Source organism: Monodon monoceros, unplaced genomic scaffold (assembly GCF_005190385.1).
Source record: "Monodon monoceros isolate NGI ecotype Baffin Bay Population unplaced genomic scaffold, NGI_Narwhal_1 Super_Scaffold_6, whole genome shotgun sequence".
NCBI lineage: Eukaryota > Metazoa > Chordata > Mammalia > Artiodactyla > Monodontidae > Monodon > Monodon monoceros.
Window position 1 is genome coordinate 9,459,647 of NW_021703783.1, and position 14,911 is coordinate 9,474,557.

Here is a 14,911-nt window from a genome sequence, read left to right on the forward strand (position 1 = left end):
CAAAATACCATGCCCAGGGAGACTTAAACAACAGAGGTTTATTTTCTCATTCTTCTGGAGGCTGCAAGTCCAAGATCCAGGTGCCGGCAAGGTCATTTCATCCCGAGGCTGCTTCTCTTGGCCCGCAGGTGACTACCATCTCATTGTGTGCTCACATGACCTCAGTTGTTTTTTTTTGGTTGCACCGTGTGGCATGTGGGATCTTAGTATCTTAGTTCCTTGACCAGGGGTGGAACCCCCCATGCCCCCTGTAGTGGAAGTGCGGAGTCCTAGCCCCTGGACCGCCAGGGAAGTTCCTCTGGTGTCTCTTTTTATAAGGGCACTATTCCCACCATGAAGGCCCCACTCTCATGACCCTAACCCTAATTACTCCACAAAGGCTCCACCTCCAAATACCATCATTGAGTGTTAGGGCTTCAACATAGGGATCTGGGGGGGACACAAACATCAAGTCCATTACACTGGTTAAAAAGAAACCATTCCGGGCTTCCCTGGTGGTACAGTGGTTGAGAGTCCACCTGCCGATGCAGGGGACACGGGTTCGTGCCCTGGTCCGGGAGGATCCTACATGCCGCGGAGTGGCTGGGCCCATGAGCCATGGCCACTGAGCTTGCGCGTCCGGAGCCTGTGCTCCGCAATGGGAGAGGCCACAGCGGTGAGAGGCCCACGTACCTCAAAAAAAAAAAAAAAAAAAAGAAACCATTCCTTCTTTGTTATATATATTCCGTGATGTTATGTATATTCCGTGATGTTATGTATATTCCGTGATGTTATGTATATTCCATGATGTTATGTATTTTAGTGAAAAGGTCCTGGGTAGTCTTGTTGGTATATCACTACCGTAGTCTTTTTGTTTTTTAATTTTTGGCTGTGCTGCTCAGCATGCCCGGGATCTCGGTTCCCTGACCAGGAATCGACCCCGTGCCACCTGCAGTGGAAGCGTGGAGTCTTAATCTTAGTTCCCGGACCAGGGATCAAACCCGCGCCCTAGGCAGTGAAAGCACGAAGTCCTAACCACTGGACCACCAGGGAATTCCCTATGGCACTTTCTCAAGGAAAATGCACATGTATTTCTGACAGTGGAGAGGGGTTCTCAACTTGAAATCCATCTTTTGATCCCTGGTGTGTGTCTGTGTGTCTATGGTCCATGGACCATGAACCCCTGTGCTACTGAAAATAGGGAATGTTGGTGGTCCTTGAGAATACCAAGGAATTTCTTCCATTTTTTTTGGTGGATGGGAGTAAAAATGCAAGATTTAAAAAAAATGCAAGATGCAAAAGGGTTTGCTATGTAAGTTGTTATCCTTAAATAAGTCATGAGAGGGGAATTAGGGTGATACAACCGCTGGACGCCTGGAACAGGAGTCTGGTGACCTAGGTTCTAGTTCTGACTCCCCAGTTCACTAGATTTGGGACTTAAGATATGTCTCTCATTCTCTGAACTTCAGTCCTATTATTGGTCAAGCTTATTCCCACCTAGAGCTGCTAATTACTGATGCTATATCATGGGCCAGACACATTATGCTAAGTGTTCCCCTCACCCCCAAATATTATTAACTAACAGTTCAACATTGCAAAGCCTGCATATATATATGTATATCACATACACACAGTATGGTTATTATTCTGTTGGAGGAGAGCCAAATTTCTTTACAATGGGAAAATAAAATTTCCTTAGGTCTCAATTCAGAAGTTCTTTCTCAAGGGATCCAAGACAAGCCTTGGTTCTGGGAAACTGAGTAGTCATACCCAGAAATGCCTTTACCAAGTTGAAGGCAGCTTGGTCTTCTCCCACTTTCTGTTAAAATCGTCTTCTTTCCTCAATACTCACCTTTTTAGGTACCTGTTTACACGGTTCCCTCCCAGGGTCACACCCATCATTTTCTTGAAGAGACGTTTCAAGCAGTCATGGTTTGGTACAGCACCAGAGAAATAAGGAAGTGACTGGCACGTAGGTGGCAGGCCCAACAGCACCCTTAGTTTGCTCTGCACCTGCCGTGGGCCAGGGTGGTTTAGAGGTGCCACGGCAGTGTGTCTCTGCTGGTGGGGGCCCTGGGGTGTTGCCCAAGTGCCAGCCCAGAATCTTTCCACAGGAGTTTCACTCCGGTTTGGGTTTGTGTTGTCCTGGGAATTAGCCATTGCCCATCTCTGGGATGAGGTCAGAACCAGACGGGGATGTGGCCTGGGGGCTGGAAAGCAGACTGGGGACCCCTCTCATTCCAGCCCCGTGGGACATTAGCCCTTTGGGCCATATTCCTTGCAGTCCCCCTCCAACACACTGAATACACTTAGCAACCAAAGGACAGGCAACACAAGGTGATAATCTGCTAATTTTCCAACCCATAAGGACATTTTGATGTAGAGGTGATTTATTGATCTGGGTGAAGCCCTCTTACTCATTGATTCCATTTCATCTGAAACACTATACATACCTGGCACACAGTAGGTGTTTTGTACAAGTTTATACAGAGGATACATGGATAGTTCTGCTTAGTCCTTTTGCACTGAAAAAAGAGCTGGCACAAAATAGGCCTTCGATCAATAGCTGGTTCTTATCTCTTTCTCCCCTCATGTACTTCATTCTTCTCCTGATAACTCAGGAAATCATGATGGAGGCTGCAGTAAAGAACATATGTATATTTAAAAACTTCAGGCCAGTCTGTATTGGAAAGCCAAATATTTCCTCTGCACTCAAGGGAGAATTAACTTCATTTACTGACCTTCTTATCTTGCTAGGGATATTTTCCCCGTGTTCCATTGTCTCGTCAAGTAAATTTTGGACAAGTCACCTTTCTTCTATGGGTCTTAGCCAAGCCTTTAGGGACAAAGGTAAATCTGGGCATTTGGGGAGTTAGTTTATTTGAAAACAGTTTTAGAAGTGAAGGCCATCTGTGTCTGTCCAGGTAGAAACTCTGGAGTGTCTCAATCGATGTCAGTAGAAATGATTTCATTCTTCTCATCTTATTTAATTTGCTGGGAGATAAATGTTATGGATTGAAGGCAGAGGAAGAAATTTGTGGTTCCATGAGAATCTAAATGAATCAACACTGTGAACAACTGTGAAAAAAAACCCTAAGACGGTAAACATTTGGAAGATGGTACCAAAGAGGATAAAAACAAGATGGGAAAAGTTATCATTTATGCTCCTCTGATATTTTCCCCCTTTGGCTAAATGATGAATGACTTATTCTAAACCACTCTAGGGACTGACAAAGTTTATGTTAATTTCTAAATCTTGGGACTTCCCTGGTGGTCCAGTGGGTAAAACTCCACGCTCCCAATGCAGGGAGCCCAGGTTTGATCCCTGGTTGGGGAACTAGATCCTACATGCCACAACCTAAGAGTTCGCATACCTCAGCTAAGAAGTCCACATGCCACAACTACAGATCCCCCACCTCAATACATAAGGCAAATGCTAACAGCCATAAAAGGGGAAATTGACAGTAACACAATAATAGTAGGGGACTTTAACACCCCACTTTCACCAATGGACAGATCATCCAAATTGAAAATAAATAAGGAAACACAAGCTTTAAATGACACACTAAACAAGATGGACTTAATTGATATTTATAGGACATTCCATCGAAAAACAACAGAATACACTTTCTTCTCAAGTGCTCAGGAACATTCACCAGGATAGACCATATCTGGGTCACAAATCAAGCCTTGGTGAATGTAAGAAAATTGAAATCGCAACAAGTATCTTTTCTGACCACAACGCTATGAGACTAGATATCAATTACAGGAAAAAAACTGTAAAAAATACAAACACATGGAGGCTAAACAATACGCTACTAAAAACCAAGAGATCACTGAAGAAGTCAAAGAGGAAATCAAAAAATACCTAGAAACAAATGACAATGAAAACATGACGACCCAAAACCTATGGGATGCAGCAAAAGCAGTTCTAAGAGGGAAGTTTATAGCAATACAATCTCACCTCAAGAAACAAAAAAAATCTCAAATAAACAACCTAACCTTACACCTAAAGCAATTAGAGAAAGAAGAACAAGAAAAACTCCAAAGTTAGCAGAAGGAAAGAAATCATAAAGATCAGATCAGAAATAAATGAAGGAAACAATACCAAAGATCAATAAAACTAAAAGCTGGTTCTTTGAGAAGATAAACAAAATTGATAAACCATTAGCCAGACTCATCAAGAAAAAAAGGAAGAAGATTCAAATCAACAGAATTAGAAGTGAAAAAGGAGAACAACTGATACTGCAGAAATATCAAGGACTATGAGAGATTACTACAAGCAACTCTATGCCAATAAAATGGACAACCTCAAAGAAAAGGACAAATTCTTAGAAAAGCACCACCTTCCAAACTGAACCAGGAAGAAATAGAAAATATAAACAGACCAATCATAACCACTGAAATTGAGACTGTGATTAAAAATCTTCCAACAAACAAAAGCCCAGGACCAGATGGCTTCACAGGCAAATTCTATCAAATATTTAGATAGCTAACACCTATCCTTCTCAAACTCTTCCAAAATATAGCAGAGGGAGGAACACTCCCAAACTCATTCTAAGAGGCCACCATCACCCTGATACCACAACCAGAAAAAGATGTCACAAAAAAAGAAAACTGCAGGCCAATATCACTGATGAACATAGATGCAAAAATCCTCAACAAAATACTAGCAAACAGAATCCAAGGATCATACACTATGATGAAGTGGGGTTTATCCCAGGAATGCAAGGATTCTTCAATAAACACAAATCAATCAATGTGATACACCATATTAACAAACTGAAGGAGAAAAACCATATGGTCATCTCAATAGATGCAGAAAAAACTTTTGACAAAATTCAACATTCATTTATGATAAAAACCCTCCAGAAAGTAGGCATAGAGGGAACTTACCTCAACATAATAAAGGCCATATATGACAAACCCACAGCCAACATCGTTCTCAATGGTGAAAAACTGAAACCATTTCCTCTAAGATCAGGAATAAGACAAGGTTGTCCACTCTCACCACTATTATTCAACATAGTTTTGGAAATTTTAGCCACAGCAATTAGAGAAGATAAAGAAATAAAAGGAATCCAAATTGGAAGAGAAAAGTAAAGCTGTCACTGTTTGCAGATGACATGATACTATACATAGAGAATCCTAAAGATGCTACCAGAAAACTATTAGAGATAATCAATGAATTTGGTAGAGTAGCAGGATACAAAATTAATGCACAGAAATCTCTTGCATTCCTATACACTAATGATGAAAAATCTGAAAGAGAAATTAAGGAAACACTCCCATCCACCATTGCAACAAAAGGAATAAAATACCTAGGAATAAACCTGCCTAAGGAGACAAAAGACCTGTATGCAGAAAACCATAAGACACTGATGAAAGAAATTAAAGATGACTTAACAAACACAGGGAGAGATATACTATATTCTTGGACTGGAAGAATCAACCTTGTGAAAATGACTATACTACCCAAAGCAATCTATAAATTCAATGCAATCCCTATTAAACTACTAATGGCATTTTTCACAGAACTGGAATAAAAAATTTCACAATTTGTATGGAAAGACAAAAGACCCCGAATAGCCAAAGCAATTTTGAGAAAGAGTAATGGAGTTGGAGGAATCAGGCTCCTGGACTTCAGACTATACTACAAAGCTACAGTAATCAAGACAGTATGGTACTGGCACAAAACTAGAAATATTGATCAATGGAACAGGATAGAAAGCCCAGAGATAAACCCACACACATATGGTCACCTTATCTTTGATAAAGGAGGCCAGAATATAATGCAGAAACGACAGCCTCTTCAATAAGTGGTGCTGGGAAAACTGGACAGCTACATGTAAAAGAATGAAATTAGAACACTTCCTAACACCATACACAAAGATAAGCTCAAAATGGATTAAAAAGCTAAATGTAAGGCCAGACACTATCAAACTCTTAGAGGAAAACATAGGCAGAACACTCTATGACATAAATCACAGCAAGATCCTTTTTCCTCCACCTCCTAGAGAAATGGAAATAAAACCAAAAATAAACAAATGGGACCTAATGAAACTTCAAAATTTTTGCACAGCAAAGGAAACCATAAACAAGATGAAAAGACACTCCTCAGAATGGGAGAAAATATTTGCAAATGAAGCAACTGACAACGGATTAATCTCCAAAATACACAAGCAGCTCCTGCAGCTCAATATAAAAAAAAAACAAACAACCCAATCCAAAAATGGGCAGAAGACCTAAATAGACATTTTTCCAAAGAAGATATACAGATTGCCAACAAACACATGAAAAGATGCTCAACATCATTAATCATTAGAGAAATGCAAATCAAAACTACAATGAGGTATCACCTCACACCTGTCAGAATGACCATCCATCAAAAACTCTACAAACAATAAATGCTGGAGAGGGTGTGGAGAAAAGGGAACCCTCTTACACTGTTGGTGGGAATGTAAATTGGTACAGCCACTACGGAGAACAGTATGGAGGTTCTTTAAATAACTAAAAATAGAACTACCACATGACCCAGCAATCCCACTACTGGGCATATACCCTGGGAAAACCATAATTCAAGAAGAGTCTGGCTTCCCTGGTGGCACAGTGGTTGAGGGTCCGCCTGACAATGCAGGGGACACGGGTTCATGCTCTGGTCCGGGAAGATCCCACGTGCCGCGGAGTGGCTGGGCCCGTGAGCCATGGCTGCTGGGCCTACGCGTCCGGAGCCTGTGCTCCGCAACGGGAGAGGCCGCAACAGTGAGAGGCCCACGTACCACAAAAAAAAAAAAAAAAAAGAAGAGTCATGTACCACAGTGTTCATTACAGCTCTATTTACAATAGCCAGGACATGGAAGCAACCTAAGTGTCCATTGACAGATGAATAGCTAAAGAAGATGTGGCACATATACAATGGAATATTACTCAGCCATAAAAAGAAACAAAATTGAGTTTTTTGTAGTGAGATGGATGGACATAGACTCTGTCATAGAGAGTGAAATAAGTCAGAAAGAGAAAAACAAATACCGTATGCTAACACATATATATGGAATCTTAAAAAAAAAAATGGTTCTGATGAACCTAGGGGCAGGACAGGAATAAAGACGCAGATGTAGAGAATGGACTTGCGGACACAGGGAGGGGGAAGGGTGAGCTGGGATGAAGTGAGAGAGTGGCATGGACATATATACACTACCAAACGTAAGGTAGATAGCTAGTGGGAAGCAGCTGCATAGCACAGGGAGATCAGCTCGGTGCTTTGTGACCACCTAGAGGGGTGGGATAGGGAGGGTGGGAGGGAGGGAGACGCAAGAGGGAGGGGATATGGGGATATACGTATGCATATAGCTGATTCACTTTGTTTTACAGCAGAAACGAACACAACACTGTAAAGCAATTACACTCCAATAAAGATGTTAAAAGAAATAGAAGAGAAATGAGGAAAAAACCCCACAAAACATTCGGTTGTCTGCATTGTTCCATTTCTTATTTTGAAAAGATGGTCCTTCAAAGAAGAATTTAGTAATAAGCGTCCTAGTTGTTTCTTGATAACATATAGAACAAAAGGAATTTCTTTTCAATTATATCCAAAGCCTCAAACCTTGGAATCATTCTTTTTTTTTTTTTTTTTTTTGCGATACGCAGGCCCCTCACTGTTATGGCCTCTCCCGTTGCGGAGCACAAGCTCCGATGTGCAGGCTCAGCGGCCATGGCTCACGGGCCCAGCCGCTCCGTGGCATGTGGGATCTTCCTGGACCGGGGCACGAACCCGCGTCCCCCGCATCGGCAGGCGGACTCTCAACCACTGCGCCACCAGGAAAGCCCTGGAATCATTCTTGATTCCTTTTCTTTCTTTCACATCCCACATTCAATTCACTAGCAAGTCCTGTTGGCTTTATCCTCAGAATGTATCCAGGATCTGGCCACTTCTTAGTACTCCCACTGCTATGCCTGCTCCAAGCAGCCTCCTTGCCTAGCAGTGGCCTCGCACTGTCCAGCCCTGCCCCCAGCACCACCCCCCCATGCACATGCTCAGCACAGAGAGGGTGACCCTCATAAAATATCCCTCCTCACTTCCACCGGCTTCCCGTCTCATTCAGAGTGAAAGCCAGAGACCTCACAGTGATTCCGAGGCTGGACTTGATCTGCACCTTCTTCCTGCCCCACTCTCTCCCTTGCACCTTTCTCAGCCTCCTTACTGTTCCATGAACGTGCCAAGCTCAGGGCCCTGCCCAGCTGTTCCCTCTGCCTGGGATGCTTTCCTAGAGATCCGCAAGGCTCACTCCCTGACTGCGTTCAGGTCTCTGCCTAAATGTTGCCTTCTCCCAGAGGGCTGTCCTGGCCCCCTGTGTATAACAGCATCTATTTCCTCCAACCCTACCTCCCAACTCTGCTGAACATAGCATATGCACTTGCTTATTGTTTTCTTCCCTCTGCTAAAATGTCAGCTCCATGAGCACAGAGATTTTGACTTGTTCAGGATGGAATCCCCACCTTCTGGAAGGGTTCCTGGCACGTAGAGATATTCAATACGTATTTTTTGAATGATTCAATGTCCTAGCCTCAAGCCAGGGAGTGAAGAACGAACAGGTAGGAGTCTGGGTGACCACTGCACCCTAAATATTCCGTGTCTTAACCACATTCCCAAAATAGCTCCTTTTGCCTGGAAGGGACACCAAATAATCTTGTCTCACCAAAACGTTCTCCTGAAATGCCCTCTTTGGCCTGGCTCTGTCATCCTTCACTTTCCTTAAAATTCTATTCTGAGGGATTCATTCTTTTTAGTGTTAAGATCAACCCCTCAACTAAGGAGCCCGCCTGCTGCAGCTAAGACCTGGTACAACCAAATAAATAAAGAAAGTAATATTAAAAAAAAAAAAAAAAAAAAAAGATCAACCTCTTTAACAGACTCCTTTTTTTCTTTTAAAATCATTTTCATAGCTGTATAATGTACATATATGCATCCATGTTTAAGGTATGGTTTGTTGAGTTTTGACAAATGCATACTGCTGTGTAACAACCATTACAATGAAGATCTAGAACATTCCCATCACCCCAAAAAAGTGGGCAGGAAATCCTCAGCCCTCACCCCTGGCCCTGGACAGTCAGTGATCTGCTTTCTGTCATCACAGATAAATTCTGCCTGTTCTAGAATTCTATAGAACTGGAAGCATAGAGTCTGTACTCTTTCCTCCTCTTCCTTGGTATGTTTTTCTTGAGATTCACCCGTGTTGTGGTATGTACCAGTGGTTCGTTTCTCTTTACTGCTGAATGGAATTGGTAAGCCTTTCTTTTAATAGAAAATACTCCCAGGAGGGGCAAAAGGCAATCCTTTCAGTCCTTGGATACTGTGGTTCGAATGAGTTTTTTTGATTGAGCAGCCGATGGAAAATATAAGGGCGTTCGTGTAACTGGACATGAGGGAGAGGATTGACAAGGGCAAGATACTGAAGGACAATTTTGCCAGCTTCACTGTTTTACTTGTCTTTCATGTACAGGCTCAGGAAGCTACCTTCCTGCCTTCAGTGCCGGAAATCCATGAGTGAGTGGATGCATATTACTGAATGTCTCCTACGCGCCTTGCGTAACTCTAAATGATGCTTGTGAACGCTGTGAATTCAATGTAATGAACTTCCTTCTTTCAGATAAGGAAATAGACCTTGGAGCTGTTTGTAGGATTCAGAGCAGATCTTCCTGACCCCAAGGGTCGCCATTCAAATTCATTGCAATGTGAACCCCCCTGGACACTGCCTCCCTGCCCTGGGCTGAGTACAACCAGAGACAGCGAGAGCGAGAGAGCGAGTGAGTGAGAGAGAGAGAGAGAAAGGGAGGGGTGGGGGGAGAGAGAGAGAGAGAGAAAGAGAGAGAGAGAGAGAGAGAGAGAGAGAGAGGTCAGGGCAGATCCACTGGGCAGGTGCGAGGGAGCTGAAAGAGGAGACTACCAGCTGCATTGGGTTTCTCAGTCACCAAACCCGTCTGGGCACTGAACGGGATTCTCTACTCCAGCCTTGGGGTCACTGGTGGCACCTCTCTGGTGCGCATGGCAGCTTCAGCTCATAACCCTCCTTGGAATCAAGACCCTGAGTATGAGTAGTCTTAAAGTCAGTCCCAGAACAGGTGGGCAAGTGTGAGCTGTAACCCCAGCATTTTTAATGGCCCGACCACACGAGGCAGAGGACAGGCAGGGACAGGCAGGGCTGGTGTTCGGCCAGCGTGCTGACTGCAAGCTCAGGTTCCCCACAGGCTGCACGCCAGGGCCTCAAGTGTTGTGTCTCCCGTGCTACACGTGTTTACCCTCTGTGTGTTCCACTTTTTTGCTTCCACCTCCTGGAGGTGGGAGGATGGAACCAAGGCCACGTCAAGATGAAGGCCTGGGACTCCTGCTGCGCTAGGCGGGCTCTTCTCAGCAGCTCCCAGGACCTGCTGGTTGATGCAAAATCATCTCCACTTCAGAGTGTTTTACTTTCCCAGGGTTGTGTAATGAAGTATGTCAGACCAGAACAACAGAGGTTTACTCTCTCAGGGTTCTGGAAGCTGGAACTCTGGAGCCCAGATGTGGGCAGGGCTGGCTCCTTCTGGAGCTCTGAGGGAGAAGCTTCTGGTGGCTGTCGTCCATCCTTGGTGCTCCTTGGCTGGTGGCAGCATAACTCCAATATCTACCTCTGCCTTCCTGTGGCCTCCTCCTCTGTGTCTCTGCCTCACCTGTGCCTGTGCATCTCTCCGTGTCCTCTTCTTATAAGGACACCGGTTGCTGGGACTTCCCTGGCGGTCCGTTGGATAAGAATCCACGCATCCATTGCAGAGTCGGGGAACTAAGCTCCCACATGCCGCATGCCATGCAGAGCGACCAAGAAATAAAAAAAGACACCGGTCGCCGGAGGGGCTGCCCATCTCACACATTCTCAAAGGTCAGGTGGGCCACCTGCTTCCTGCTGCAGTGCCCTTCTGCTTCCAGGATGAGTCTGGGACTCCACACTCCAGCTGGCCACTGTCTACTTGTCCGGTTTCATCTCCCGCTGTCCACACTCGGTGTCCACGCTGTACTGATGGGCAGGGCTGTCACAACCTCTGTGCCTTTGCAAAGTCTGTCCTCTCAGCCTGGAAGGCCCTCCAGGCTGTCACTCGCCCTCCTGCTGTTCCAGCTGAAAAACTTACTCTTCCTGGAAGCCTCACCCCCCGGGGGAGGGCTACCCTGAACGCTGCGGCCTTTCATGCCCAGCTGTGGCCCCGTGTGTTCCTTCCTTCAGCATAACATGTAACACAATGCATACATTTGTTTCGTTACATCCATCTCTCCTCCAGACTGAGCTCCTTCAAGGCAGTTTTCTTATGAGTCCCTAGCATGTTATACAGAAGTTCATCCGCAGCTGCTAAATGGCTGTAAAAAACATTGAGATTCCTTTCAGGCGTAGAGACAGAGTAGCATCTTTCTCATACATGTGTTACATTCTCTGCAATGCTTGGTGTGTAGTTGGCTCTCAGCTGCTTCCGGTTCAGTTTAGTAATTGGGTGGAGAAGCCACGATTAGCAGGAAGCTGGCCGGAGCTGAGGTTCAGTGATCCCCTCCATTCCATGAGTGTAATGACCTGAGGACATAAAATTACCCTGTGTTTTTCTCCTCCAACTCAGATGCTTCTTTTTTTTTTTTGGCTGTGCCTCGCGGCATGGCATGTGGGATTCCCTGACCAGGGATCCGCCCATGCCCTCTGCAGTGGAAAATCGGAGTCCTAGCCGCTGGACCGCCAGGGAATTCCTCAGATGCTTCCTTTTTTTTTGTTTTAAAAGGCCACTTCAACCTCACCTGGCGCTTCCACAAGGGTCCACTTGCTTACAGGTTTCCCAAGGGAGCAGGCTTATTTATTTTTTTAAAAATATTTATTTATTTATGTGGTTGCACTGGGTCTTAGTTGTGGCTTGCCGGCTCCTTAGTTGTAGCACATGGGCTCCTTAGTTGTGGCATGAGAACTCTCAGTTGTGGCATGCATGTGGAATCTAGTTCCCTGACCAGGGATCGAACCTGGGCCCCCTGCATTGGGAGCTCAGAGTCTTATCCACTGCGCCACCAGGGAAGTCCACTGTGCTTCTTAAATGGGGTTTCATGGAGGGCGGGGGGCGGGGGGCAGGCAGGTGGCACCTTCCATTTTGCTGGTGAGGAAGTGTGGGGAGAGAAAGGGGCAGCCCCTGCCCTGAGGTTCTACAGCCCCAGATGCTGAGGTGGCCTTGGTGAAGGGGTCAGAGCACCAGGGCACTGGGAGAGCCACCGCATTCCCAGTTCAGTCCTGCAATCAAGGATGGGGTCCTGGCGGCGACGGTTGGGCGGGAGAGGGAAGCGTCAGCAAGGACTGGTTCTGGGGCTCCCAGAGGGAGGCAGACCCAGGCCCCTCCTCATGGAAAGTGACCTCTGCCGGCCTTGCAGCTGAATGAAGGTGCTCTCCAGCCTCTGGAACAAGCGCCCTTATTGTGAGCCTCTCTCTTCTCATTTCCAGTCACTTGAGCTTCCCTTCTGTGTCCCTCAACAATGCCACCTGTCACTCGCAGCCAGGTAACACTCAGAGGAGGAGAACTTGAGTTGGATTGTACCTGGGTCTCCAGACTCCCCTTATGGTCTTTCTCTCACTGATTTCCAAGGGCCTCAACCTTGCTCTCTGGACCATCAGCAAATGAATTATTTCAGCTACTGGGTCCCTCCCTGTCTTCCTTGGGGGCGTCTCACAATTACTCAGCTACCCCGCCCTCCTCAGTCTACCTCCCAGCCCTACCCCACCTCTCAGACAGCTGGACCCACAAGGATTCTGGGGCAGCGCAAGGCACCCAGGGCTCAGATTTTAAGAGGGCGCCCACTCTCAGGGCTGTGTTAGTGTCACCTTAAATGTTGTGCCCTGAGTGCCTCACCCCAGTCCTGGCTTGGCGCTGGGCTGGCTACTGATAAAGGGATGGGAGGAGGAAAGGTTAAAAGGAGGGTAGAAGGGAGAGTGCTAAGAGGACAAGGTGGGGAATCTGAAGTCAACAGAAGGGCAGACACTCATGGGCACAGGCGACCAAGGGCAGGGCTTCAAAACGCAACCCCATAAAGCTGTCCTGCACGCAGCCCTGGACCCGCCAGCCTGCCCGCCAGCCGGCACTAGGGAAGGGGCAGCAACAGGAGAAACAAAACACATGCACCCCTTTCTCACTAGGTTTCCCCGAGTTTCTTGTGGACGTCAGAGGTAGGGGGATGTGGGGCAGATCCCCAAAGTGATGAGCCCTCTGCTTTCACTCCCTCCTCCAATTTGACATCTTTTTTTTTTTTTTTTTTGTGGTACGTGGGCCTCTCACCTCTGTGGCCTCTCCTGTTGCGGAGCACAGGCTCAGGACGCGCAGGCTCAGCGGCCATGGCTCACGGGCCCAGCCGCTCCGCGGCATGTGGGATCTTCGCGGACCGGGGCACGAACCCGCGTCCCCTGCATCGGCAGGCGGACTCCCAACCACTGCGCCACCAGGAAAGCCCTGATATTTTTTTCTCGATGTCATGAACCTCACCCTAGCCTTGGTGATCCAGACCCCTAAAATGCCAGTGCCCGAAGAGCCCTTAGAAACGGCTGGTCCAGGGCTTTTGAGCACTTGAACTGTGGCTGGTCCAATCTGGTCAGGGCTGGAAGCATAAAACACATACTGGGCATTTGAGGATGTAGTTTGAAAAAAAAAGAATGTAAAGTAGCTCATTAATATTTTTAAAAATATTGATTACATGTTGAAATGATAATGTCTGGGGTCTCTTGGGTTATGTAAAATACATCATGAAAATTAATTCCTCCTGTTTCTTTTTATTTCTTTTAATGTGGCTGCTAGAAAGTTTAAATTACACATGTGGCTGACCTTCGTGGCTTGAATGACATATCTATGGGACAAGGCTGAATTAGTTCAACTTCCTCATTCAACAGATGAGAAAACTGGTCAAGAGAGGAGACCTGATTTAGCAGATGGCACACACTAAAAAGCACCGTCATTTCCAGTCCCTGACAATCACACACACACACACACACAGGCACACACACAGGCACACGCACGCCTAGGAGCCTGGGAGAGGAGCCTGTGGACTTGAGCTGCAGGCCTCAAGGGAAATGTTCCAGGACTCAAGACATTGGCTGAGGTTTCTTGAGAGAGAGAAATAAAAACCTAACAAAGGTGGAGGCACTGTCTCCAAAAAGTCACCTTTAAAAAGACTGGAAACTTGGGGTGTGAGGAGACGTGAGGAGAAAGCCGGGGGGCCCTAGGCCTCCCCGTTCTTTATATGCATAGTATCCCAGGTAGCTGACCAGTGTGCTAACTAAACAGCACCTTAAAAGCACGCAGCGCCCTCCTGCCAGGCAGTGGGGTAGGGCCTTGCCTGAGGCCAGCACCCGGGAGGCAGCCACTCAGGGATTGTCTGACAAGTCAATAAAGACACGTTTCAGTGGCACTGGCTTGATCATGGCCAAGGAGTGGGCAGCGGAGGGAGGGGGAACCAGACACCAAAGGCAAATTCCTTGATTTCATAATTTTATCTGGCACCCACATTCTCCTCCACCTGCATCATCAAGGCTTTAAGAGAGGTAGGAAAGTAGAGAGGGAAACATCTCCCCATCTCTCTGCACTGGGGCAGCCTTCACGTTGCCCGTCTGGGGACAGCTCTGACCGGCGGAACTGCAGAGCTGACTCTGGGCCCAGGAAGGAGGCTTTCCTTGGCTTCACCTGCCTTGGCTGAGGAGATCCGAGAGGGTGGGCAGCTCCTCCTGTCCCGGGCCTAGCTTCCCAGGGGCCCCAGGCACTGCAAGCTGTCTAGCCCTTGCCCTGGGCGCACAGGAGTGCCCGGAGCAAGGGCAGGTGTGACTCCCTCCTGGAGGTGACAGCAGGAAGGACGGATACTGAGCAGTCCCCTTTGACTCCTTTCTTTACCCCCCCCCCCACCCCC